Source organism: Aythya ferina, assembly GCF_964211825.1.
Source record: "Aythya ferina genome assembly, chromosome: 1".
In the NCBI taxonomy this organism is placed as follows: Eukaryota; Metazoa; Chordata; class Aves; order Anseriformes; family Anatidae; genus Aythya; species Aythya ferina.
The window spans coordinates 155,443,793-155,459,549 of NC_140296.1; the positions used below are offsets into that span (position 1 = coordinate 155,443,793).

The 15,757-nt window shown below is 33.3% G+C and overlaps 1 protein-coding gene across 1 annotated transcript in view; it reads left to right on the forward strand.

Moving 5' to 3' along the window:
• Window positions 1–225: 225 nt before the first annotated feature.
• Window positions 226–15,757, forward strand: part of LOC311423779 (syncytin-2-like) — a 36,288-nt gene continuing 20,756 nt past the window's right edge. The window contains exon 1 of the mRNA XM_084498205.1: window positions 226–298. The gene's annotated coding sequence lies outside the window, so the exon portion shown is untranslated. The remainder of the gene's footprint in view (window positions 299–15,757) is intronic.

Consider the following 15,757-nt stretch of genomic DNA (forward strand, 5'->3'; position numbering starts at 1 on the left):
TTCTTTCAATGCATAAAAATTATAAGAAAATAAATCTGCTCTTGACCTTGCTGTCCACTTGCAGGCGTGACTCTGACTGACCTTAATGGAAGTTTCACATAGGAATAGCTTCATGATTAGACATCTGTACTGCAAACAAAATAATATGTATCAATGTGGGTGTTTTCTCTCTGGAATCAATTACAAGTGAGAAAAGCAAACGGTGAATATAACAACTTTCCCATGGACAGCTACTACCATTCATCTGTGCAGTACATTTGCAGAAGTAAGCATAGCAGAAGAAATGGAAAACTAAAAGGTATGGGCAAATGAAGCATGACCCTTTAAATATATTTAAAACTACAAGAAGAGGAAAGAGATATAAAAAGCTTTTTATTTCTATAAAAATTGAAATTTTCTTTTTTCTATTTTCTATATTTTTCTATAAAAATTGAAATATTTTTTATTTCTATAAAAATATATAAAAATATATTTTCTATAAAAATTTTCAGACCCTATTGTCAGAGGGTCTGAAAACAATACTCTTATAAAGCCCTAGAAAACAAACAAAAACAAACAAAAACCTTGAGAAAATCTACCTGGCTTGTGAAAAAAAGCGAATCAGACTTTTCCTGCTTGGCTCAGTGAAACATAAAGGACTTTCTTATCCATGTGCCTTGAAAATAATGAATAGCACCAAGAAAAGTCCTTACTATGGATCTGCGATGATGTGCAAAAATGGATTTATTTATTTTTTTTTTCATTAAGAAACTAGTGAGACCAACTACTGTGGTTGGCATGACCAAATAGTTACTTCAAGAGGAAACTCCTGAATTAAAGGCTTTAATAATGACTGAATGACTGAATACTTGGAAAAATTTATAGAAAATCTTGATGTAATGATGACTTGATTGGTCTGTGGTTAATTTCCTACTGTAGTTAATGAGCTTTCTGAAGAGTTAGAGTGCAAAGCTGTTCAGTGATGACAATTGTCATGATCATAGAATCATAGAAGAGTTTGGGTTGGGAAGAGACAATAAAGATCATATTGATCCCTACTTTGAGACTGTTTTGTCTGTGATGATAACTGTTGAGTGATCTCCCTTATGTCAACTGTTGAACCTTTTCCAACATATTTTGTCCTCCTTTTACTTTGAGGAGGAGTAAGAGAGCCATTGTGTTGGAGTTCAGCTGTCCAGCAGGGTTAAAAACTCCACAATAGCTTATCAGTATTTCTCAAATATTAGTTGTGCATAATTTAAGAATTCTTACCAGAATTCTTGTCTTTTTATTTTCTGTCCTCTTCCCTTCATCTGGATTTCTCTACACTGTTTCTCTTTTCTACTCAAGAAAACCCTTTTATTTTAAAACCTTTAAAAGATTTCTTCTCTATCTTGGGTGGTAGGAAGTTAATCACAGAATGGGCTGTTTTTTTGTTTGTTTGTTTGTTTTGTGTGTGTGTGTGCTTTTTTTTGTTTGTTTGTTTTTGTTTTTGTTTTTGTTTCCACAAAGCAAGATTCAGACCATTTTTTAGTAGTATTACAGGATTAAATGTTCACAACTTTGGAAACTGGTCAGAAAGCAAGCTAAATGAAGCAATAGTACAAAGTACTTCAGCGGATTTGTCTTTTCCTCCTTTTCCTCCAGTTTTCCTCCTTTTAAAGGATTTCATTCTACCTTAAGAATAAATTAAAAGTGAGACATCGACATCCCTGGTGTCCCATGAGACATCCCTGGGTCCTAGGGGAACAGAAGAAATACAGAATAAAACTAACATATCTTTGGATACCATTGGCAATATATGCAGGGACAATGCCAGGAATAATTATATTTGGAGACTGAACCAACCTTTCACTGCAGGAAAGGCTTAAAGTTTATTAGTATTGTACTGTTGGGGAGTCTTAGCTATAAACTATAACATCATATCATACTTAGCCAAAGAAGGAAGTAAATATATATATACATATATATATATTTCCTAATGGTATCAGTCCATCTTTTTTTTTTTTTTTTTTTTTCGTGTGCTTTTGTTTAAAGCAAGTGTTATTTGTTAAATTTAAATTAATAAATTAAGTTATGGCTTACTGTGTGCATACTTTAAAGTTCCTAGCTAAACTATAAAACAACATGAGATAGTTTTAAACCAAAACCAAAGACAGACACAAAAAGTATGACCTAATTAATATTCAGTTCAAAGCAAGACAGATACCCCATACTTTAACTGTACTCTTAATAGTAAGAACTACCTCGGCCTAGACTCATTTGGTTTATCTTTTTTTTTTTTTTTTTTTTTACAAGTAGGTTAATAAAGCTGGTGATGTATTTTTTTTCCAGCAGAGAAGACTTACTTTTTTCTTGCTGTTTTGCTGTTTTTTTTTTTTTTTTTTTTTTTTTTGGGGGGGGGGGGACTAATTAACCTAAAATTACAAATCAATGTAAGAAATGTCTCCAACATAAGAAGTGTCTGAAAACATTCATATACTTTACTATGAATGCTATCATAGAAATATTGAATAAGCCTTCAAGAAGGCCCAAACCAGAAATATGATGGTAGAATGTTTATGTGATTTAGGCTTTTGACATATTCTCGTTAGTGTCCACAGTTAAATAGTCCCCAAGGATCCTAGTTTTCAATAGGAAATGCAGAGCACTGTGATGTAGAGTTAAGACAAAGATCTGTTCATGATTTATAATTTGAAATTATTTTCCTTTGAAAACCTGGGAAATGAGAGGCATAGTTTTCTCTTTTGTTACAAACAATCTTTAGTATTTCAGTTTGAATTTTTAGTGGTATTTTTAATTTCCTTTATGTGTAGTAACAAAAGTTTATAAATAAATAAATATAAATAAAATCTTATTCATACATCATTGCAATATTTATTCATTTATTTATTTTTTAAGTTAGTCATCTATAGAAAATTTAGAAATTAAAAAATAAATAAATAAAAAAGGGCAATGACATCATTCATTTTGTTATGGATTCTGACTAGGGAAAGGGATTTCTTATTACAACTTTGACCACATAGTAATATCTAAAGGACCAGCAATACTTTTCACAAGTTTAGATGCAGACAAATTTCTAAATCACTTGAATGTTTATTCCTTAATTTCATTCACAGTTTTGCTGGTACCTGGAACCAATGAAATCAAGACAAAGAGCAATTACACAAGAACGTAAATGAGGGAGGGGAGGGGAGGGGAGGGGAGGGGAGGGGAGGGGAGGGGAGGGGAGGGGAGGGGAGGGGAGGGGAGGGGAGGGGAGGGGAGGGGAGGGGAGGGGAGGGGAGGGGAGGGGAGGGGAGGGGAGGGGAGGGGAGGGGAGGGGAGGGGAGGGGAGGGGAGGGGAGGGGAGGGGAGGGGAGGGGAGGGGAGGGGAGGGGAAGGGATGGTGGGCAATACATTAGGGGAAGTATGGATAAGTATGATAAAGTTACTGCCCCAAAAGTAGATGAATATCTTGCTGAAGTTTTGAATGGAAATATTAATCATAAATGCAAACAAGAGTGAAACATTGAAAATTACACACAGCAAAGAGAAAACTCAGAGAGTTTTAGTACTAACAATAGTAAAATCAAGCTACATCACAGGATTCTCAAAAACTGTGACAAAAATTTGGAAATATGCAAAATGGAAAATAGATTTAGTAAACATTTCAAAATAAAGTTCATTTTATCTTAATATAAAGGAGCTGATATGGTGTCTTTGCAAGAAGTGATGGGGAAAGTGCACTGAAAGGAATAGACTTGCCTCATCTCAATCTGATATAATATTACTTAACAATATTAAAAAAAAATAAATTAAAAAAAAATCATAAAATCCTAGAATGGTTTGCATTGTTATTTTTAAGGAAGAGCAAATAAAATCTAATGTGGAAAAAGGAACATAGGAGAATAATTTGAGGGATTAGATTTAGTGAGATTTAGCATAGTAGAAATAAAATGATGCAGAATGTACCTGGAGACTAAATTATTGATGGCTCAATGTGTTTTGTTTTTTTTTGTTTGTTTGTTTGTTTTCAAGAACTACCTCTTATAAATTTTACTGTGCTCTCAGTATTGGCAAACTCTTACAAAAATTAGGAGATTTCCAAAAAATTAAGAGATTTCCAAACCATTTAGAGTGATGTTCAACAACATTGTTCTAGCAGGAATAGCAGGAACAAACTAGCTAATTATTTTTAGGATTAAACTTTACTATTTCATAAAGGAATTTACTTGAGAGATGGCTAACATGGAGTTCTTGTATGAACTGCCCTGTATAATCCATGGCTTCTAGACCAGCCTGGATCATGCCTGCCTGTCACAAGAACAGATGATGATCTCGACTGTTTCTGCACCCATGATTAGAAATATGCAATAGTAACTCCCCACAACACAGTCTGTTTTGTAACCTTCTTTAAACTAGTAGAGTTTAGAGTTTAGTAGAGTTTAGGTTCACATGAAAATTTGCATATGCAGGGATGAAGTTGGGAGACTACTGGGAAGCAGCAAATGTATTCAGACATATAACTGTCCACTGACTAGAACAGTCCAGATGGTCCTATGTTAAACTGTTTTCCATATCTAGGAGAATTTTTATAGAAACAGACTTGTTAGCTGTGACCAGACACATGCTTGGTTGTTGTTCTCTTTTTCATGATTTTTTTGTTAATTTGATGCAGTGAGTGATGCAGGAGGAATTGCAGATAGTAGCACAGTTGAACAGGTTTTTAAAAACAGCAGCTTTTAAAATGATTGCAGGCTGTGCATTTGTTTGAGTCATGATGGGAGCCAAAATTTATGACATACTAGTTTAATGTTGCCCTTGCCAAAAACTTGCAGAGCTTTAGTTGTTGAAAAGTTATTTGCATCAAGGCTCCAAGTATTCATTTTAAAAATCAGTCTGTAACAACTCCATATATAACGCAAAACTTAGTAAATTCTTCTATTTTGGATTATCAACTGAAAACTGTTTCTCACTAATGCAATTATAGTTGTTACAACCCTGGCTTTAAAAGGCCATCAACATACTTGATTACTGAGGTGAGAATATATTTTTAGTGAGAGGGGCTTATGTTGAATGTTTTGTTTTATTTTATTTTTTTCCATATCTGTGATGTCTACTGAATATTAGGATTGGAATGTAGCTTAGGGGTTTGTCCATTTCTTTGTCTTTTTTTTTTTTTTTTTTTTTTTTTTTTCAGTTTTTGGTGGAAACTAGAAACTATTATGCATTCCATAATTCTGAATTGGGAATGATGTAATAATTCAGGAACTACAAGAATTGTTAACCTAAACTGGCAGTTCCAGTATTACATGTTTTCTATTTTGACTGTATTCTTACCTATCTCAGTTGTTGCAAGTAGTTTCAAGTCTAACCAAAAGCATGGTGGGGTTTGGCAGCTGAGCCTTTTAAACTTATTTTATAAAAATTGGGGTGGCAATTTTTCTCTGTGGAGAAATCTGTTACTGGAGGGGAAATATCATTCAAATAGCTTGCACTGAATGAAATATATACCTCAACTAATAAATATTTACTGTAGTTTTCATGTGTGTCAATGGTCAGGAACTGATTCATATAAGACAACATCTGTAGTACCCAGAAACTTAGTTGATATGAATTTACAGGCACCTGCATTAGAGACATTAAATGGAAACTATTATTACAAATACTTCTGACTAATTTCTCCATCACCCAGTGAAAAGTTTTATTAATGATGACATATAATTACAAGCTTTACTGCAGAAAATTATGACGTTTTATTTTATTTATTTATTTATTTTTATTTTTATTGTTTATTTTTTTCCCAGGGGAAGTTTTATTATTTACTTTCCCTATGTAATGCTATAGTGAGGCCTCGTTCTAGTCTTCTGTGAAGTTCTAGGAAGGTGCATGAGTTACTTTCATGTTTACTATCATGTTGTCTACAGCAGCAGAACTTTGCAAAGTAGAAGAGTTTTACATAAAAACATGCAAAAATAACTGTCTAGAGTTGGCTACTTGTAACACTGCTCCCTCACAAACAGTATCAGTATCAAAAATATAAGGTTTGGAAACATTTGTCCTACTAGCATGTGCTCTAGATATAAGTGTATCAGTAAACATAAATGCCAGTTAATTAACATTTAAATAAAATTTTGCAAAGATTTTTGAACAAATAAAGAGTAAGCATAATTTTATTACAAAGGATTATGAATTAGAAAATATGAATGTGTTGCAATGAATTAATTTGGGTGTATTTGTTGTCCAGAGCTTTTCTTGCAGCAAAGTAAGAGGCAGTTGGCATGCACCTTGGTAAAAATGGCCATCAGAGAACACTTAGCCAGGAGTACAAGAGTTCTTAGGGATATATGAAGTTATTTTAACTTCTCATTGGAGGAAACCTTTAATTTTCTGCCTGACAAATCTTGTGAATTCATTCAGGTAGAAGACACATAACTACTGAAATTTAGTTGACATTTGGATTCAGTCTGTGGCTTTTGTTGATTTTTACCAAACACTGACTTAGTATTAAATAGTTTTATATCAGAATATTTTAAGTAGATATATTTTCTTTACTTAAGTTCTGTTATAACTATGTTTGATGAAATTCATGAGAACATGCAAACCACAATACTTATACCAAGATTACAGTAAAGTCATTCTTTGTCTTTTCATTCACTGCAGTGACTTCAGACACATTTATTCAGCTGTTCCATAGACAGAGATTAGGAACTGGTAAACCCTCAGTGTATGTAAACTGTACTGAATAACTCCAGAATAAACCTGGTTATATCTCACAGAAAATATGTTTTTGACTGACAGAGCTAGTCTGTTAGTCTAAATGAGAAAGATGCTCATGTCTGTGCTATAATAACTAGTGAAAAGGAGAGAGACCTTCTAATGACAGTCTATATTGGAAAATCAACTTGGAATCTGGGGACTTGGATTACTGATTCTAAAGCTACAGAATCCAGTGAAACACAGATTTGAAGATGGACCTCATACTTTTAACTTCCTTGCCTTCTGCCTATTAGATGGATAGTTGACTCTACAATTTAGAAAGATTATCTGCAACATAGATGAAGAAAATAACAAGTATTTAGACAAAAGTCTTGGTTGTGAGTGCTTGGACTTCTAAAAAATTTCCATGGAGGGAAATTTTTTTCCTAGCTCTCCTCTTGAATATTAGGATCCATTATCACAGTGCTGTCTAATAGCTTTCAGAAGTACCCTTAACTAGAATAAATTCTCCCTCTGAAGAGAGAAGATTTACTGAAGGGAATCCCGAGAAGTAATAATCAAACCCCAAAATTTGAACTTCACTTTGCTCATAAAAGCTACCGAAAATGATGTGCTTATCTGCATCAAGGGAGAGGAGAAGAGGGGAGGGAAGATGGAAGATATATTTATAAATGTTTCAGTGGGATGACATGAAACAGACCTGTCTGGGTCTTTCATTCTTAGTGTAAGAATGCCGTTAATGTCTGTTGAATATTTCAATGATTAGTTTAGGTGTGGACAATTTAAACTATATATGTATGTAATTATGCTTTTTGGTAGGATTTCAGAACTATTCTAAACTCCTACTTAAACTGGATGATTGTATTGTAAGAAAAAAAAATATATATTTCCATCTAATGATATCTAAAGACAGATGCTTCCAGTAAGGGAAGTATAGTAGGAACCATCTGACAAACATTTTTGCTTATGCTGATACTATGGTGCCGCTTTATTCAAATTCTGGATCTGGTCTGTAGTACCAGATGTGTATATCTGTACTCCTACTCACGAGAGCAGGACTGATCTTGAAGATCAGAAGTTCGTTTACATTCAGGTATACCTTCAAGCTTGATCCTGCTAATCCAATGGCACACATACAAGGATTCATTGCACTCAGGGACCGGACACCAACACTGTGCTCAAAGAAGCTCATTAGAAGTAGTTCTAATCTTTTAGGTACTGTCTCTTGCAACAGAGGTCAGAAACAAAACAAAACAAAACAAAACAAAGCAACAACAACAACAAAAAGAATGAAAATAAAAAGGAAAGAGAAGACTGCACAAATAACTGTTTTGAAAATGAGAAAAAAACATCAAACTAATAAATTACCTTTTAAGAAAATGCAGGAAATTTTCTCTTTATCCTGATCTTATACATTTTTCCATAGTAACCAGTTTGTCTTGCAAAGTAGCTCTACAGACTTCATATTTTCATTCTTTAATGGCTTAACATTATTGTTTAAGGATCTCATTACCATCAATATCACATTTTATTTCTCTAGTTCCTATTCAGATTATTTTTTTGAACATCCTCCTTTGTATGAAATTCTCAGATTACCTCAGTTCTACATATTGTAGTTTTTAAATTGGCTGATGGAAATTGTCACTAACTAAACATTAATTGTTCAATCTTGGATTTAGTGATTTTAGCACAGTTTCATGCTGGACATCTATAAAACACATTTTCTCATCTGGAGTAAAGCTAATGTGATTATTAACATATGAACTGTCTCACATAAGTGCCATATACGTATATATATTTTATGAAGATTGATATATTTTCCTATTATCACATCAGCCCAAATCATGTCTGTGGGATCTTTTAAGCAGCTGTTAAGGTACTAATAATGAAAACCTGCTTTCTGTGCTGCCAGCTCTACACATATGCTATGGACAGCTACTTTGGATGCAAGAAAAAAAAATCTTTATAACTGTTAAAAATTAAATCCACAGTGCAGTGAGGAGTTAAAACTTCGTGGGGTAAGTGCTGAAATAGCATATGTAATCAGTTCATGAAACACAGACAAGTAGACTACTATATTGCTCTCTCCTATTGAAAATCTTTATTCTGATCACCTCTCTCTCTGAAATATCCCACTGACTAACAAAATAATCAGATACCTTTACTAGACAGTATGTTAAATTCCAAGCTTCAATTCTATGCAAACTCCGTATGTACTTGTTTATTTATTTATTTTTATTTTTATTTTTTTCCCTTCCAAGTCTGTGACCTAGTCTAGCAAGGAGTTATGAATTCAAAATGTACTCATTGATGTGTATGTCTGTCTACTACAAGGTTCTCAGCAATACACTAGAACATTTCTGAGTTCATTACATGTGGATACTGGATATTAGATGTATACATTTTTAAAATTATGTTATAAGTGCTGTATCTCCAGTGACATTTGATAACATATTATTCTATATTAGTCTTCTGACCAGGTAGTTTGGATTATTAAGGTAGATCTTGAAAAAGTGACAAGTTTATATCTCATTTGAAAGTGTGTCCTAAAGATTAAAAACAAAACAAAACAAGAACAGTTTAACATACTAAATTGCTTTTCCTGTGAGATGACAGGTCTCATTAACAAAGTTATTCTGCTAGGCTAGAAAAAAGTTATTGGGATTTAGTCAGCACAAATCACCTATTGCCATACCACAGAAGCTAATTACAATGTTGTTTAATTTCAGTCAAGAACCAGCAATGAACCAGCCATATTTCAACTAACTAATATAACCTAATAACTATTTAAATTTTTTCTTCTGTTTTTTTTTTTTTGTTTTTTTTTTTTTTGCATATTTGTTTTAATTTTAATTTCAGGACTTCATTGTAGCTCTAAGGAATAATGCCAAAAGACAGGAAGGATAGCTTTACGTCTGACTCTTGAGGAATTGCCATTTATCTGCTCAGTTAGAGGAGGAAGCATGAGCTAACATGAACTAACAAGGAGACATTCATTTTTCCAAAGCAGAGTGGAAAAAATAAAATAAAAAATAAGTGGCTTGTTCGACTTAAATTCTGCAAAATTATGGTCAACAGAAATGGTCATTGTGAAGAGAAGTAATTTGTCTTAAACTAAAGAGTATTGAAAGGCTATATGGCTAACAAGCTAACATTATCTTTCAAGAGAACTTGCAGGCTGTCTGGTGGCATGGAGGCAGCCTGTGGTACAATGAGTAAAGAGAGTGAATTTCTAATGATGACAGCTTTGCTTCAACTCAACTTGAGTTAAGCGTGACAGAACAGGACAGCTCAGAGATGTGAAGAATTGATGAGTTGGGATTTAAGAACACTTCAGCAGGTAAAGATCCTTAGCATATTTTTCAGAGATTCTGAAGAACAAATCATGTCTCTGCTTCAGCTTTTACGTCTCAAACAAGGAGCTGCTATCTCAGATATATCTCCTGTCGGGAGGGATGTGTCATGCAGAGAACAGTGGTAGTTAGCAAGACTCCCTCTTATACAGATAATTGTTGGAATAATGCTTGAACTGTAAGGTTCAATGGGAATGTGGCCCAATTCTTTTTCAGCCTGAATTTAAAGCACACTGTACATCTTCATTATTCCCCTTAAAACGTAGAACAGCTTTTAAAAATATAAATCTTCCAGGGATTTCTTTTTCTGTCTTCAAGTAAAAAAGATTACATTTATCTACAAATTATTGTTTTTAACTCAAAAATACATATATATATATATATATATATTTTTTTTTTTTTTTTCCATCAAGTCAAATTTGTAGCATTATTACAGAAATATTTTAGTTTTATCTTCTCTGGTCCACAGTGGCAAATGTTATGGTCTGTAACATTTAGAAATGGTGGCACTGCAAACTTTTGATCTTAATCCCCAATTAAGCCACTGAGCCACAGCCAGATCAATAACAAGGTTCATGGCAGTCATGTCTGGTATTAACTATAATATACCATGGGGAAAAGGCAGGAGAAGGGGGTCTGAACTGTGATTTTGTTAAAAAAAATCTGTGATGATTGTGATCACTGAAAGTATTGTTTCAGGTACATGTTCAAAGAGATCCCTGGACAGAATCAATTTTAGAATGGTTTTACATTGTAGGAAAAAAAAAAAATAATATATATATATAAATCAACTATTTATATAAGAATTTGAGAAGAATTTGTAGGCACTCTCCTATATAGCTTGATTTCATTTAAGGATTTCCAATGATTCCAATGACCTACAAGTGCTGTTGGATTCAAAGCTCTGTATCCAAATACAGATGGGGTATAGCCTATATAAGGATACCCAGTTAGTGGCTATAGGCCTTCCATGTATTGAATTTGATTTAGGTTTGTGTGTGCTGCCTTGGAATGGTGTGTTTGCCAAGTATGTACTGTGTTAGAACACTTTTTCTTCTTTTGACCCTTGAGATTATATACTTGTTAACACAGGATAAATACTGCACATAGTAGTTTTAATCCCTTTTACTGAGTAGAAAATAGCTTAAATATTAGCTTTCTAACTGGGAGACATTCTTGCTTTTACTCCAAAGACAGAGCAGACGTGTCTGAAGTATGACATTCCTTGCTCAGAACGTGTCTCCTGAAACCTTATCAGGAATAATATAGGGTACTTGACTATATTATAATTGGATCTACATCAGCCTAAGTTTATACTACATAACATGTAATACATGTCTACATAGCCACTAGATGTAATGTATTCAACATTTGAGAGATTTGCTATATTTTTGAAGACAAAGTTTTCAGGTCAAGATTAAGAAAGTGTTCCTAGGAATTGTCCAATTTGAAACAATTTTATGGTTCTGATTTTTAAAAGATGACAACTTGAAAGGTCTTTCTATATATATCCCATAAAAATAAACATCTAAAATTCTGGAGAAAAAAAAAATTATGTTGGTCCTAGAAAGGAAGGAAGGAAGGAAGGAAGGAAGGAAGGAAGGAAGGAAGGAAGGAAGGAAGGAAAGAAGGAAGGAAGGAAGGAAGGAAAGGAGGGAGGGAAGAAGTGAGGGAGGGAGGGAGGGAGGAAACCCCTTCCTGAAATACCAGCTTTATCTTTTTTTTTCTGGAGTGACATGGAAACAAAGCATTTAATCCCAAATAAATAATGATGTTAGAAGAAGAATATTATGGAAATTATTTGCTTTGTTTTATATATACTGAAAAGCTGCTAAAGTGTATTTAGGCTTTTAAGAATGTCAAAGAATGTTCTTTATCATCATATATACATATATACATATTTAATTTGAATAACATTGAAGAATCACTGTATCTAGCTAATGGAACACACACATACAGTGAAAGTGACCTTTTTTTGAAGAACTGAGGGTGAAGTCAGTGGTGACAATATGGTGATTCACTAGGAATGTGATTTATAAGCCTGTGGTACATGAATTGTACAGGTGGCTGATTCAGCTGTCGTCTGGAAAGGTTTACTCTTGCAAAAAGACGGGTTACATATTAACTCCTATCCTTTAACAGACTGTACTTGAAGAAGATATTTTGCATGTGCACCTGCATAAAGATGTTACAGGTATTTGCAGTTGCAATTTTTTCTGATTGTTTTATTGCTTCAAGTGGAAATGTCTTTCTACAATGACCAGACTCAGAGCATTTGATCTCCACTTTGATCACAGCAGCCTTGTCTATACATAATAACAGGTAATACACCAAGGGGAAACAAATAGAAGTGACTGCATATGATACTGAAACTAGGAAAAAAGATACTTCCCACTCAGTGAGAACATAATCCAGAGAAAGGCAAACATCATTATTCCAACCAACACCAAAACACCAGGCGATGAGAATCACTTCTACTAAACTCAAGAGCTGATTAACCCTGAAAAATGATACATGTGGTGTTGTGTGCCTCTATGAACCCCTTAGTCTAGAGCTATAGGACTCACTTGTGAGAGAAATGTAAAAATTAAATTTGGATTTAGGAAACATTTCTCCAGTGAAATGGTTGTGAAATATTGAAAAAGACTGCCCAAGGAAACAGCTGAGTCACCATCCTTGCAGGTATTCGAAAGACATGTAGATGTGGTACTTACAGATATGGTTTAATGGTAGACTTGGCAAGTGCTAGGCTAGTGGTTGGGCTTGGTGATCTTAGAGGTCTTTCCCAACCTAAATGAGTCTATGATTTTGTGTTCCAAATAATTTCTGTTTAAAGAGATTCTTCCAAAGAGAGAAAAGGCTTTACCAGAATTAATGTGTTTAACAAGATGAAACTTGATTCTGTGAAGAGGACACAGAATGTAGTGGGGAAAAAAACAATAATAATAATAATAATAATAATAATAATAATAATAATAAAATAAAATAAAATAAAATAAAATAAAATAAAATAAAATAAAATAAAATAAAATAAAATAAAATAAAAAGCTTCTATCTGCCCTAATTTATTGCAAGTTTTTAATTGTTGAAGAAACATTTTGTGCACTAGTAAGAATAGATAAAAAGGCCTGAAAGGGATGTCACCTTGGACTATGTGGCTACGCCTATGCTAGCAGGCATGATGTTAGTTCTCACCCATGAAAATTCTCTAGTGCTCAGGCCAGATGGCCTGACTGTGATGGTGTTAGTAAACTATATTGGTCTTTAAAACAGTGTTACTGCATTCAAACTACCTGCTGGGAATGACCTTTGCAATGTTGTACCTGTACTTGGAAACTGTTGGTACAATACTAGCTGAAATGGGCCAGAAGTCTGCAAAGGACTATGTTATAAATCTAAAATTGTAGACAACCAGACTCCAGTGCTAGATGATGTTTCTGGTCACTATTTAACTTATTACTATAAGTCTAACCTCCAGGTTCCTACTCACAATGCACTACTCTTAAATAGTATAGGAATCTTCCATAAGAACAGCCATGCAGAAGAGACTCAAGGTTCATAAGGTTATGTCTGTAAAACAATATTTGTCTTGGAAAATCACAAGAACATGATGATGTCTACCATTCAGAACCCTTTTTTTTTTTTTTCAGTAAATAATATATCTGGACACTCCACTGTACCTGCAAAACTTACTATACCTTTGTTTTTCCAGCTTATACTTTTTCGTATCTTTTTTTTTTTTTTCCTTCTAAAAATTTTCATTTTTATTTTTTTCCAAATACCCTTTCAATACTGGAAAACAAGTGTCTACATAAAACACACATATATGCACAAATATGCATGTGAAATATTAAATGCAAGCAAGCATGGACCAACACATACACACATACATGTACAGTGTCTAAGTAAAAAGTACCTTCCAATACTGCCAACAATGTTGAGAGTTTTTGTATCCCTGTATCTTTTTCTCCTTTTCTCTATTCTTTTTCTCCTTAAAATTGGAACTGTGACAAAACATTTACTCTTCAGTTGCTTTCTAATCCACACTCCCATGCAACCACCATTACAGGAGTTTACTGCATATCTTGAGGGATCTTTTTCCATAATCTTTAATTTTGTCATGCAGATTAACTATTTAAATTGTACTGTACTTTGATAAATTGTATTCTAAGTCAATCACACATTTGTAAACAGTAAAATAAATTTATTTAATTTTAGAAACAGCAAATGTAATAGTGATTGTAGGAAATCTCAAATAACATTAGAAATAAAATTGTAAAACATTTTTAAAATCTATACAGCAATATAAATCTATACAGCAATAAAATTATTAATAACATATAACATCTTTCCAATATAAAACCAGATTTTTTGTGATGTTTACAGAAAACAACAACAAATCAAAATAAAACAGCATAAAATTACAACAGTGCTGTAGATCTTACTTCCTTGTGTATTTAAATGTGACAACAGGATTTTGGATGAATAACACAGCTTTCTGTTTCTTCACCTACATAAAGGATGCAATCCAGTGTTTGGTTGACATTAGTATCTGGAATGCTTTCTTATCTATAAAATCTATTAGACATTTTTGACTTTGTGATGTGTGTTGCATTGGCTAATAAAATAGTTGCAATACAGTACAGAGTTTTCAACAGTCTTAAATTGGCTTGTGTGAGAAAAGTGATTATCCAAATTTTAACATACGTTGGTTTTTACAAAATGTTTTAATGTGCAAGCTGAAGTGAGACTGTATCATCCATACAATTATCATAGTGTAGTGTGCTAATAAATTTTAATATATGGCTGATACATTGTTCTGGATGTTTGTAAAATAATATTCTGTGGTTCCAACAGAACAGAGATACATGAAGGCATTAGTAATGGTGGTATTTCCAAATATTTTCGTGCTTTTATTATCTTTTTTTTTTTTTTTTTTTTTTTTTCACTCTGTCATTATAGTTCTATCATTTTGCACAAAAGAAATATGTCAGAGTAAGGAAGAGAGATCAGAGCACCACAACACTATGTAAAATAAGGAACAGAGCAAGCTCCAAGCTAAACATCTCTTAATAGTGTAGAAGTTCTTAAGCTTTGGAATATGAAATTAAGACAGTTACCATTTTGGGGACTTCTTAATATATGTTTTTTTGGCAACAGAAATGTCTATTTTCATAACATCCCTAGTGTAAAATATATGCCTGTGGTGTTTTTGGTCTGTATTCAGACGTCAGATTTCATGACTCAACTTTCAACACCTCACACTGTAATAAATCATAATAGGCAACTAGGAAGTTACTTGTAATGCATGAAACCAAGACACTGAGTCATGGAGACACCACAGAAATCTGGAGTTGCCACATATGAGGAGCATAACAAATCCTTTTGAGATTGTGAATTCATGTTAGCAAATGGTGGCACAGTAATGCTACAACAAAACAACCCTGTTGTACAATGAAGTCTATTGAGCTTTTTTGCACCATGGCTACATTTGGAAGGTCAATGTGAAACAATGTGGACTGTGAAAAAATCTCTGAGAACTCAAAATTTCAAAATGACTACAAATATGCAAAACAGAACTGTGTTTGGAAATTAAAAGTATCTTTTAAGGATTAGGCTTCCTGAAAGATATAATGTGGATTAAAAGAAATAAATTTTATCATACAGGTATTGAAATCTGTAAAGAATTCCTAGCCTTGTGAAGATTAAATGGGCTTTGAAAC